This window comes from Dasypus novemcinctus, chromosome 24 (assembly GCF_030445035.2).
Source record: "Dasypus novemcinctus isolate mDasNov1 chromosome 24, mDasNov1.1.hap2, whole genome shotgun sequence".
Classification (NCBI taxonomy): Eukaryota; Metazoa; Chordata; class Mammalia; order Cingulata; family Dasypodidae; genus Dasypus; species Dasypus novemcinctus.
In genome coordinates, this window is record NC_080696.1 from 32225291 (window position 1) to 32236942 (window position 11652).

General features: G+C 39.1%; 1 pseudogene; it reads left to right on the plus strand.

The window, feature by feature from the left end:
* Window positions 1-10768: 10768 nt before the first annotated feature.
* LOC101419238 (small ribosomal subunit protein uS2 pseudogene) lies at window positions 10769-11652 on the plus strand (annotated as a pseudogene).

Below are 11652 nucleotides of genomic sequence, written 5' to 3' on the forward strand. Positions count from 1 at the left end.
AAAAAATATAAGAGGTTCCTGTATACTGCCCACCGCCCCACCCCACTCCTCCTGCTTCAACAACCTCCCTCATCATTGTGGCACCCTCATCGCACTCAGTGAACACATTTTGGGGCACTGCTGCACTACACAGATAATAGTTTACCCTGTAGTTCACACTCTGCCCAGTACATTCAGTGGGTTATGGCAGGATATATAAAGTCTAGCATCTGACCCTGGAATATAATTAAGGTAACTCAAAATCCCAAAAATACCCCCACATCACATCTCTTCTACCCTCTCCCTGCCCTCAGCAACTACTGTGGCCACTTTCTCCACCTCGATGCTAAAATTTCTTCTATTACTCGTCACAATAGTTTCATAGTAGAATACCAGTAAGTCCACACTAGTCCATATTTTATTCTCCGTTCTGTGGACCCTGGGATGGTGATGTCCCTTCCACCTCTAGATCAAGAAGGGGCTTAGATTCCACATGGATGATGGATGTAATTCCTCTGCTTACAGTTGTTGGCACTTTTTTTTTAAATATATATTTTATTACAGAAGCGTGAACTTATAAAACAATCATGCATATGTGTAGAATTCCCTTACAACAGCACACCACACCATTGTGGAACATTTGTTACAGATTGTGAGATAATAACAGACCGTTACCATTAACTACGGTCCATAGTATACGTTTGGCATATTTTTCCATACCCTCCCATTATTTACACAGTACAACTTTGGCACTGATAGAATATTGCTGTTCAGCAGCAAATATATTAAGAAAGAATTAACTTTTCAAAAAATGGCACTGGGAGAGTGGTTAGTACATGTAAATGAATAGCAGTGTAACCCTTCCTCACACCACATCCAAAACTCAACTAAAATGCTTCAAACTCATAAATACAAGAAAGAAATCTCTAAAAGTCCTTGTAGGAAACCTAGGGAAAAAACTTCAGGACCCTGATTCAGGAAATTGTTATATAGACTTTACAACAGAAGCATGAGCAATAGGAGAAAAAATAGATTAAATGGAAATTCATCAAAATTAAAATCCTTTGTGCTTCCCACCTTTGCGGGAGAGAATGAGCCAGTGATGAGATGGTATGTGGAGGAGAGTTTCCATGTGTCCTTGGGAAGAAGACCAGTTGAGGAGGTACAGGTAGCAGGTGTTATGTGCAGAGGCCAGGTCTTGCTCAGTTAGTCAATGGGAAGATTCTGAGCTCAGGTAGAAGGACATCAGGGAGGTTTAGTGCAGGTTCCTGGAGCAGGCTCTAACCCAGTTCTGGTAGTTATCTGTGAATCTTTTTCTCTGGATGACTTGAGGCCTGGTTCACCATTTAAGATGCAACTCCTTGCTTTTGCTCCCAAAATCACTAGCTGATTTTAATCACTTTATTCCAGTACTGCTATTCAAAATGCTACAAGCTCAAGTGAAGATGCATTGGGCATGGGCTATAACCCCAGTCTTCTCTCCACTCAAAATCTTCTTTCAACTACCCCAGGCCTAGGCAGCAGGTTAAAATTTCCCTCTGCAAAACTCCCAGTCTGGGGTAAATCTCATTCCTCACATTTCTTAGCCCAGGAAACAAAGCTAAATTATTTGAGAATCACTCACATGGAGGCAGACATTTTACTTATCCCCAGTGAAAGTTCTGGGTCTGTGGATAACTTTGTAAAAAGGCAATATAAAGAGTGGGAGAAAATATTTTAAAACAGTGTATTCAATAGAAGTTTAACATCAAAATGTATTAAGAAATGTTATAACTCCTCAACAAAAAGACAATCCAATTTTTAAAACCTGAACAAAGTTTGTGAACAAACATTTCTCCAAAGTAGATGTACAAATGGCCAATCATCAAGGTCATTAGTTATTCCATATATGTAAATCAAAATCACAACGAGACACCAAGTTTCACCCAATAGAACAGCTCTGCCAGCTCATCATAGATTCCACCCCTGCAGACGTCGGCTCACATCCTTCCTCCACTCTCCGATTTCCTGTAAGCCTATCTTCCAGTCTCTAGCTCTCTGAGGCAGCTTGCTTATTTCATATCATTGAGGTCATGTAGTATTTGTCCTTCAATGCCTGGGTTGCTTCACTTAACATAAGGTTCTCAAGATTCATCCATGTTATCACGTGTGTTTGTAGTGTATTTGTTCTTAGAGCCGAGTAGTATTCCATTGTATGTATATACCACATTTTATTGATCCACTCATCTGTTGATGGGCATTTGGGTTGATTCCAACTTTTGGCGATAGTGAACAATGTTGCTATGAACATTGGTGTGCATATATCAGTTTGTGTCCTTGTTTTCAGTTCTGCTGGGTATATACCCAGCAGTGGTATTGCTGGATCATATGGCAAATCTATGGTTAGTTTTTTTGAGAAACCTCCAAACTGTCCTCCAGAATGGTTGGATCCTTCTGCATTCCCACCAGCAGTGGATGAGTGTTCCCCTTTCTTCACATCCTCTCCAGCATTTGTATTCTTCTGTTTTTTTCATAGCTGCCAATCTTATGGGAGTAAGATGGTATCTCATTGTAGTTTTGATCTGCATTTCCCTGATAGCTAGAGATTTGGAGCATTTTTTCATGTGCTTTTTAGCCATTTGTATTTCTTTTTTGGAGAAGTGTCTGTTTAAATCTTTTTCCCATTTTTTAAATGGGTTGTTTATCTCTTTATTTTCAAGATATAGGAGTTCTTTATATATGCAAGTTATAAGTCTCTTATCAGATATATGGTTGCCAAATATTTTCTCCCATTGTGTGGGCTCCCTTTTTACTTTCTTGACAAACTCCTTTGAGGTGCAGAAGGCTTTAATTTTGAGGAAGTCCCATCCATCCATTTGTTCTTTTGCCGCTTGTGCCTCTGGTGTGAAATTCATGAAGCCATTTCCTATTACAAGGTCCTGTAGATGTCTCCCTACACTGCTTTCCAAGGTCTTTATGGTCTTGGCTCTTATATTTAGGTCTTTGATCCATCCTGAGTTGATCTTTGTATAAGGTGTGAGATGGTAATCCTCTTTCATTCTTCTACATATGGATATCCAGTTCTCCAGGCACCATTTGTTGAATAGTGTTGGCACTCTTGATTCTGTGGTGTGGTGGTTGACCATCTTCACCTCCCTGTTAGCTAACCTGGGTAAGACCAACGAACCAGAGAGTAGGAGACACCACTCTGCTGAGGCTCAGGGCCCAGCTGGCACATGGGCAGTCCAGAGATTTAAGTATCCCAAGCATGACCATCCCTAGTGCCAACCACAGGTTCAGTAAAAGTGACAAGAGATATGTGTAGAAAAGTCACATCTAAGTCCAGCTCAGTCACACTCAGGAGCACAAATTCCAAAGTAGGGCTTAGGGACAGAATGTTGATCATTCAAATTTCTCAATCAATTATAATTACATATACAGTAAGGTTACTTCAATAATATATAAACCAAAACCTAAACAACAAAACTTGAAAACAAACAGAAAATATCATAAGCAGTACCTTTTACGTAATTGTCCTTCGGACAAACTTTAAAAAACGATCTTGTTTTGCCATCAACTTTTGTATGGATTAAAACTAACATTTATTTTTCATTTATATTGACCTCTGTTATCATTCTTCTATTCCTGGCTTTCCTGAATTGGTATATTTTTAAAAATGTTTTTAGATTTATATAAGTTTGCTAATTATTACCACTATTATCAATTTATCATCAATTGTCACCATCATTTCAAAAGTAATAAATTTTACTGCCAAAAATGCATATATGACATATTAGAAAAAGGACAGATTTTTAAGTAAATTAATCCAGTTTTCCTAGAAACCTATTGCATTATTCTGATTTTTCTTATTTTGTTACAGATCAGGCTAAACATTGTCATCAATTACATTTATGCCTATTTATCCATTTAAGAATCCAATTCTCAAATTCATATTTTATTTTCTGTGTTCATTCTCTGTGTGTTCTTCTGTGTCCACTTGTATTCTCACCCTGCGTCACTGGGGATCTGTGTCTCTTTTGTTGCATCATCTTGCTGTGTCAGCTCTCCATGCGTGTGGCACCACTCCTGGGCAGGTTGTGGTTTCACGTGGAGTGGCTCTCCTTGCGCAGGAGCCACTCCTTGCATGGGGGGCACCCTTATGCAGGGGCATCCCTGCCTAGGCCAGCAATCCTTGTGTGCAGCAGCACTGCGTGTGGTGTGCCAGCTCACCACACGAGTCAGGAGGCCCTGAGTATCGAACCCTTGGACCTCCTATATGGTAGGCGGATGCTTTATCTGTTGAGCCACATCCACTTCCCACAAATTCATAGTTTATATAGCTATTGCTACTTTATTGGCAGTAGTCTTCTTAATGTATGTATTCTGTTATCACTCCATGAATCTAAACTTCCTTCCATTTATGTTTTTTTTCCTTTCGTTAGGTGTAGAAGGAGTTTGCTTACTTGTCTCCTCCTTTTTAATAAATGATGTATTTTGCATTTCTAATGGATAATATTTTTGCCATTCTTCGTCTACTTTAAACAAATGGAAATCACTCTCTTTTCTTGAACACTGATGATAGTGATATTCAACACTCCATTCAAAGACCATTATGGTAAAACGAAATCAACAGTTCTAGAACTTTCTATACAATCTGCTGAATTTTGTCCCAATAGCAAAATGTCTAAACTACCACTCAAGATGTTAAATTTTAATACAACCATATTGTTTTAGTTTTCTGGACTGCCCAAGCAAATACCATGCAATGGTTCAACTTAAAAAAGGGGAATTTATTTGCTCACAATTTTGAGGCTAAGAGAAAGTCCAAATCAAGACATCATCAACCCAAAGTTTCTCTCCGAAGACTACGATGTTCTGGGGCTGGCTGCCAAGGATGACTGGATCCTTGGTTCTTAGCTTGTCATATGGCAAGGTACATGGTAGCATCTCCTGGTCTCTCCCCTCTCTTCCACGTTCTGTTGATTTTAGCTGCTGGTTGCTTCCTCTGGCTTTTTCTCTCCATATCTGAATTTCGTTCTCTTATGAAGGACCCCAATAACAGGATTAAGACTGATCTAGATTGAGGTGAGCCACCACCTCATCAAAAGTAATCTCATCAAAAGGTCCTTCTTACCATGGGTTCACACACATGGGGATGGATTAAATTTAAGGACATATTCTTCTGGGGTAAGTACAGTTTCAAACCATCAAACATATCAATAATTACATTAAATATAAGTCACCTAAATACACCAATTAAAATACATTGTATTATTGGATAAAGAAGAAGACTCCTACATGATGACTACAAAAACCCTCTCCAAAAATAAAGATCTAGATAAAAAAAAAAAAAAAAAAAAGCCATTAACACTAACCCGAAGAAGTCTGGTGTGCTTATATTGTACCAGACAAACTATTTTTCATAAGAGTGAGTATTATCAGCTATAAAGAGCAAAATAATGATAAAGGGGTCATTCACCAAGAATACATAAGAGTAAATGTGCATATACCTAATTATAAAGCTAAAGAAAAAACTGGTAGAATTAAAAGGAGAAATAGAGAAAGCCTTACTTATAGTTGGAGATTTCAAGTAAGTACTCCTCTCACTATAATTATTGCCGTTAGTTATTTTAATTGTATTTAATTGCCTGTTCTTTTAAAACATGTTTGGGTTGCTTTTCTCAAGAATTTACTGCATCTCAATAGATTCAAGATAAGCATTTGAATCATTCAGTATCTATTCATCGTAAAATCTGTATGCAAACTTGGAATTAAAGGGAATTTCCTCAAGTCTTTACAAAAAAGCCTTGTAGCTAACATGATACTTTATGCTGAAAGGATGAATGATGTACTCCTGAGAAAGAAGGCAATGGTGTCAAGTCTCACCATTTCTATTCAACATTGTACTAGAAGTACTAGCCAGGGCAATAAGGCAACAAAAAGAAATAAAAAGCACACAGCTAGAAAGAGGGAAATAAAAACTGCCTTTATTCTGTGTAGAAAATCGTAAGGCTCTACAAAAAAGTTGTTAGAACTAGAAGTGAGTTTAGAAAGATCACATGATATAGGCTTAATATGCAAAAATCAATTGTATTGCTATCTAGCAGCAATAAACACTTGAAAATTGAAATTAAAAATCAGCATCTACAATAGCAGCAAGATGAAATGCTTAGGTGTAAAGCTAGTAAAGTATATACAAGATTTGTATGATGAAAATGATAAACCATTGATGAGACATATTGAATAAAATACAAATAGTTGTTCCGGGAAGAGGGTAGCTTAGAAAGACGTGGTACTCTCTTCTCTCCCAGAAAAATAGCTACAGAAATGGCCTGGAAAAAATGTTTTAGAGTTTAGGACACCAGGGAAAAACTGGACACCACCCAGAAGAGAGATGGACACAGGAAAAGAATCTTGATTGCAAAGACTGTGAGTAGAAGCTGCAGCTGCAGCTGCCCTGGCCCTTCCCCCATCAGGAAAACAGACGATTTTGAATAATCTGGCCTCGAGGCAGCAGCTACAGACAGAGGGGGCCGTAGGGATCCACCTCCCCAACAAACTGAAGAGAGAGAGAGGGAGGCAGACTAAGGCTGATTTTGCTTTTGGTCTTTAATGAAAATGTTGGAGAGATTGGTAAACCATGCTGCAGGCGATAAGGAAGTAAATTGTCTGTAATGAATTTAAAAGCACTAAAACCAGATAATCAGTTCATCTAGGTCACAGGATATGACATAAACACTTAAAATTAATTATATTTATGCATAGTACAAATGAATTTGTGAACAATGAAATAAAATTAGTTACCCTCTATACCACCCCCTCCACCCCAGAAAAAAAGAAACAGGGTATATCTAATAAAACATGTACAGGATTTGTATGCTGAAATTAGAAAATGCTTATCAAAGAAATAAAAAAAATCTAACTAAATGAGAGGCATACTGTGCTCATGGATCAGAAGACCAAGTGTTATAAAAAATGTCAATTTTCTCTAACATTGATATACAGGTTTAATACAGTTCCTATCAAAGTCTCAGCAAGATTATATTTTTTAGATATAAACAACATAATCCTAAATTTTATATGGAAACACAAAGAACATAGAATAGCTAACATAATATTAATGTAAAACAATTTAGTGGGAAAAATCAATCCACCCAGTGTCAATACTTATTATATAACTATAGTAATCAAGAATATGGGATTGGTGGATTAATGGAATGGGTAGACAACCCAGAAATGGGCCCACATGAATATACCCAACTGACTTGGACAAAGATGTAAAAGCAATTCAATTCAATGGAGGAAAGATAGTCTTTTCAACAAATAGTGCTGGAGCAATTGGACATAAATAGGTCAAAACCTGCCCTAAGTCTCACAACTTGAGCAAAAATTAACTCAAAATGGATCATGAACTTCTATGGAAAAGTTAAAGTTATAACACTTTTGAAAACAATAGGAGAAAAATTTTGGCCTCTAGGGCTAGGCAAAGAATTCTTGGATTTGACGCCAAGAAAATTTTACTTTTATAGATTGTGCTGTGCATAAAAGTAAAAATTGATAAACTGAACTTTAGAATTAAAAACTTTAGCTTTGCAAAATACTCATTTAAGAGAATGAAAGGCAAGCTACAGGGTAGGAGAAAATATTTGCAAACTCTATAGTCAACTATATTCAACAAAGATTAGTTTCTAGAATACATAAACAATGCTCAAAACTCAACAGTAAAAAAAATCAACCAAATTAGAAAGTGGGCAAAAGATATGAAAATTAGTTCCGCAGAAGAGGATGGACAAATGACACATAAGCTCATGAAAAGATGTTCACTATCATTAGCCGTTATGGAAATGCAAATTAAAGGCACAATGAGATATCACTACATACCTATAAGAATAACTAAAATAAAAAATAGTGACAATGCAAAATGCTGGTGAGGAAGCAGAGCAACTGAATCACTCATACATTACTAGTAAAATAGTATAGCCCTTCTAGAACACAGTGTGTAAGTTTCTTAAAAACCTAAGAATGCAACTACTACATGGCCCAGCAATTGCACACTTGGGCACTTATCCTAGAGAAATGAAAACTTACATTTATGCAACAACCTGTACAAAGATGTTTATAACAGCTACATTTGTGATCCCCCAAATCTGTAGCAACCCAGATTTTCTTCAAGTGAATGGCTAAATAATGTGGGTACATCTGACCATGGAATACTACTCAGAAATGAAAAGGAACAAACTATCGATACATGCAACAATCTGGAGGAATCTCCAGAGGATTACATTAAGTGAAAATTCTAAACCCAAAACATTGCATATTGTATGACTCCATTTATATAACATTCTTGACACAACTAATTTATAGATACTGAGAACAAATTGCTGGACGCCAGGAGTTAGGTGGGGTGGATAAGGTGTATGGAGCTGTAAAGGGCAACATGAGGGACACTTGCGGTGATGGAAATGTTCTGTATCAGGACTGTGTAAATGTCAATATCTAAGTTGTACGATACCATTGGGAGAAACAGAGTAAAGGGTACATAGGACCACTTTGTGTTATTTGTTACAACTGAATGTGAACCTACAATGATCTCAAAATGAAGTGTTTAATTAAGAAATAAAAATGAAAGCCTTATTTATCCTATTATAGATTTTATTATAGAGGAAAATGTGGAATGGTAAGTGAGTTCGAATTTCAAGGAAATACAGAAAGTTGAATTGTGATCTGGGTGGGTTCAAAAAATATTTGATATAAAAGTGGTTCTAAAAATCAATGCAGCTCTGAAAATTCCTATAATAGGGGTTTATGGATTTCCATTCTGATACATGCAATTAAATGGACTGGATACTTTCTGAATTTATGTTCTTTGCCCCAGTTCACCACCAACAGCAACTTCTTTCCAGGGTTCCTACTTTAGACTCACAAAGAGTCTAAATCATTTTGGGGCGCTAGACCATGTCAATGGCTGTTCTGTATTTCCTGCTCTTACATGAAGTAAACATCCCAGGATCAAGCAGTAGGGGTACAAATCACATGGTGAGAAGAAAATGACAGTTTCCTTTATTCAGCGATAATGACGGCATCTCAGAGGAGGAGGATGTAAAGGAAACTGAAGACCTCAAGATCCATATTTGAAAGCCTCTAAATCGATTATGATTTCAGCTTCCACAGGTGACTCTTGGCATATAGTAATATTCTTGAATTTGGATGTGTTAGTTGTGGTAGCCTCGTGTGGATCTTGTGTTCATCCCTATGATCAGGGAGGCAAGATCTGTTTCCAAAGAAAGATCCACTTTCAGAAGTAGAGGAATGAAAAACTTTCAGTGTAGGCAAAAACAGCTACCCAATGAGCTGTGCATAATTATTTCTTATGATTTAAAAATCCCCAAATAATCAGATTACCCAATGTAAACTTCTCCACTTACACATGAAAGTAAATTTCTCCATTTACATATCCTGAAAAGTCATTCCAAAGCCAAGAATCATTTCATTAGAATAAGTCAATGCAGTTAAAATTCTCCATCTTGTCATACCAATGATTTTAAAAAACATCTTCTTTAGATTGAGTTTAGTATGTGATTTGCTATTTTTTTGACATCCCAACTTCTGTTTGCATCTTGAGTGGCATCAATATCCAATCAAATAACATTGGTCTCGCAGTTCCTTTACTTCCTCCTGACATGTCCCTCCATTTCATCTCAAGCGACAGCTCTCATGGTCATATCTTGTACCTTGATATTCCCTCAAAATTCTAAATTTGATAATGTATCTCTCCCACACTTAAACCACAATTTCCTGCCTTTCTGCTTTCCTCGCTCAATTACTCTGACCATAAATGATCTTTGGAACTATTGTGACCTCAAGTCAAGTAACATCCCCATTTTGTCTTGGTTTGTTACACTTCCCAATTTTCTAAGTGTAAGCTGCATTGTCCAACTTTCAATTACTCTATTGTTGATTTCCTAAAATTCCTTGCACCTCTGTCCTTTTCCCACATTTAGAACACACTCAGCCCCAACATAAGAGAGTTAGCCCAGTGTTCCATCCAGTCTCTGCATCCAGCTCAAAATCCAGCATCTCTGCATAAAACAAAGTCCTCCCCATCCCATCTGGTTGTGGTATCTTATGGTCTGGTAAGCCAGGAATTAACAGTCAAGGTGTCTGTTCCTCCCCATCCCCAAAATACAATGTTGGAGCACTGCAGGATATTGAAACAAAAACTCCTGTTCAGGAAAGGGATGAGTAGGAGACACAGAAAGCTGAGTCGTTTGTGGCAACAATGAAAGCCTGGGAAGGTATTATGAAGAACCCTGCTATAGTCTTGATTAGATCCCAGTTCTGTGTCTCAGAGGAACTACATTGTCTTTTCTTTCCTGTAGCCACTAGATCCGTGCTCTGGAAGGTTCTCCTTTTTCCCTTATCGCTGATGTCCTCCTTCCTATGCCTGGAGCTTATACAATTTGGAGGTTTTTTTTTAAGATCCCAGGATACTTTAGGACAGGGTCTTGATTTCTTTGGGAAAGCAAAACCCTTAAAACTTTGTAAGCTTCTGTTCATGTGCGGATGCATATTTAGTTCTACACGATTTTATGACATGTTCAGATTCCTGTGATCATCACTACAATTAGATACAGAAAATTCCTTCACAGGGATTCCCTCATGCTACAGCTTCCTTTCTCTCTCAACCCTGGCAACCATGAATCTGTTCTTTTCTCTGTAATTCTGCCATTTCAGGAATGATACATAGCCTTTATGCACTACCCAGAGAAGGGCCCATACTGCTTTGTCCCGGGTTCCCGTTGTTACTTAGATGTCCGGAGCCCTTGATGTCCTGCAGGTGAAGGAGGAGGATGTCCTCCAAATTACAGCAGTGACCCTCTTTGGTGGCACCAACCCTGACTTGCAAATGGAACAGTACGTCCACAAAAGGAAAAGTGTGGCCAGCTACACTATAAATCTGAAGAGCACATGGGAGAAGCTTCTGCTGGCAGCTCATGGCATTGTTGCCATTGAATACCCTGCTGACGTCAGTGTCATATCCTCCAGGAATACCGGCCAGCGGTCTGTGAAGTTTGCTACTGTCACTGGAGCTACTCCTGTTGCAGGAGCTTCACCCCTGGAACCTTCGCTAGTCGTGTGCAGACTGCCTTCAGGGAGCCACGTCTTCTGGTACTGACCGATGCCAGGGCTGACCACCAGCCTCTCACAAGGCATCCTTGGCTAACCTGCCCACACAGATTCTCCTGTGCCCTGTGTGGACATCGCCATCCCGTGCAACAAGAAGGGAGCTCCCGAGATGGGTGTGATGTGGTGGCTGCTGGCCCAGGAAGTACTGCGCACGCCTGGCACCATCTCCTGGGAACACCGTGGGAGGTCATGCCTGATCTCTACTTCTCCAGAGATCCTGAAGAGATGGACAAGGAAGAGCAGGCTGCTGTTGAAGAGGCTGTGACCGAGGAGGAGTTTCAGGGTGAATGGACTGCTCCTGCTCCTGAATGCGCTGCCGCTCCACCCGAGGTGGCAGACTGGTCTGAAGGCGTGCAGGTGCCCTCCGGGCCTCCTCAGCAGTTCCCCGCTGAAGACTGGAGCGCTCAGCCTGCACCTGAAGCCTGGCCTGCAGCTCCCCTGCTCAGTCCACCGGGTGGTGGAAACAACCACCAAGTGGTCGCAAGCGGTCCTTCCACAGGCTCCTAA